Raw genomic sequence first — 2,113 nt, 5'->3', positions numbered from 1 at the left:
CAGAAATGGGCTTTGTGTTATCTTTCCTTACAACAATATGCACATCCCATTTTTCATCTTCATGCAAAACAAGTCAATTTTTCGCAAGTGAAACAGAAGTGAGCTAAGCAGATGAAATCATGGGTTGGACTTGTGAGACCTCTGGATTTTGCATTGAGGTCTTGGAGGTTGCACAGCTGCTCAGTTCACACAGAAGGCATCTGTTGGTTAAGGTCAGCAGGAGGAGGGCCTAATGCTTACATCCATGCTCTGGAACTATGGCATGCAAGTAAAGTTGGTGTAACATGCTGCAACATTAGCTGACATATCCTCAGTACAGATTGAAAGTGACACTCCCTAAACAATTGTCTTTTTCTCATTCATTGCAGCTGTACATAAAGCCTGCACATCATGCAATCCCAATCATAAAACCACTCTCACACCATCTACTGTCTGAACTACTGTAAGCTGATTTCAGAGCACCCAGACAGTATGATTTCGAGGATCAGTGAACGGCAGATTATGCGGACTAATCCTTAGGGGCTATCTGTTTGGAGGCAAATTCTACTCTTAGCAGCTTTAAGCGGAAGTTCCCACTGAAATACAAATGAAGTCTGTGTCTATCAACAGCTTAGAAGCTGGAATGTTTCACTCTGAAGCCACATATGCTCGAAAGGTATTCAAGTCCAAATGAGAGATGCAACACATAACCCTTAATCTTTTCTGATATAGCTTGTCCTGCGGAGTGTAAAATGCTCCATTTTCATTCCATGCAATTGTCATTATAGAGCAGCCCAGCTGCGTGTCATTTGAAGCCATACTGTACATGGGTATGAGCTGATCTCGTAAAGAGAAAGTAATCATGCATTCATGTTAATCTGTGTTTCTATATGCTTCCGTCATCACGCATACAAAGGCTGCAGCTGTGCATGATCACAGAAGTTCAAAGGAACAAAAGAACATTAACCTTTCTCTCTGCCTACGTTTTTTCCCCACTGACCATTAATGATGCTTGCAGCCATGTAATTTCCAAGCTTAGGGAAAAGCTGGAAGGAAATGTGTCATCTTATTATCACTCATCAAATCCCAACGGATCAGTTCTTCCAGCAGCAAGAGAAATCCATTCAAGCCTCTATTCCAGATAACTTATGTAAGAATTCTATGTAAAATATGTCATTGCATGATTATATAACTATACATGAAACACTACAGCAGTAAGATGCCTATATAAATGATTTAAAATTTTACATCTGTTATTTGCAGTGATTTAGATAAACTGAAACTAAAAGTTTTAGGTTTTCAAATGTTTCAAAGTGTTTCTAAATTTACCAAATAGTTTCAAATTCAAAGAAGTTAGAAGCCATTAATCACAGAATGATACTCAACTCTAATTAGCAATAACAGCCCCATACCATTATCCCTCCTCCACCAAACTTCACAGTTGGCACAATGCACTCAGGCAGGTAATGTTTCCTCAGCTCCCACCAAAAGCAGTTTGGCCCATCTAACTGCCAAACAGAGAACCGTGATTCGTCACCACAGAACATGTTTCCACTGCTCCACAGTCCAGTGTTGGTGTGCTTTACACCACTCCATCCCACACTTGGCATTGGACCTGGGGATGTGAGGCTTGCATGCAGCTGTTCAGCCATGAAAACCCAGTCCATGAAGCTTTGTGCTTACATTAATGCCAGTGGAAGTTCAGACTTCTTCAGCTATGGAATCAGAGGAGTGTTGGCAACTTCTATGCAACACCTTAGCAGTTGTTGACCCCACTCTGTGATTTTATGGGGTCAACTTGATATTCAGTCCATAATTTATTTGCATGAGAAGATTTAAGAACATAGTATTGTCTGAATATCCTTTTAAACTGATCCTCTTGTAGCATGGTTGTGTGCTGTGTACATATTAAAACTATTCTTCTGATATTTTACAGAGGACTCATTACATCAGAGAATTTACAGTGTGTTAAATGGAGAGCAGAGATTAACTTCTAGCTATTGCCACCAACTCAGGAGACAGACTATCACCGTCCATATGGACGCCATCAGCACTGTTTAGCAGACTGTAGCCAAGTAAACAGATTTCCAGCATGCAGCTGATATAAGAGCTTCTCAGCTCTTAACAAAAAAAC

The sequence above is a fragment of the Cheilinus undulatus genome, linkage group 4, assembly GCF_018320785.1.
Source record: "Cheilinus undulatus linkage group 4, ASM1832078v1, whole genome shotgun sequence".
NCBI classification, from domain to species: domain Eukaryota; kingdom Metazoa; phylum Chordata; class Actinopteri; order Labriformes; family Labridae; genus Cheilinus; species Cheilinus undulatus.
The sequence above is the reverse complement of the archived record's forward strand: the minus strand, read 5'-3'. Positions refer to the sequence as shown.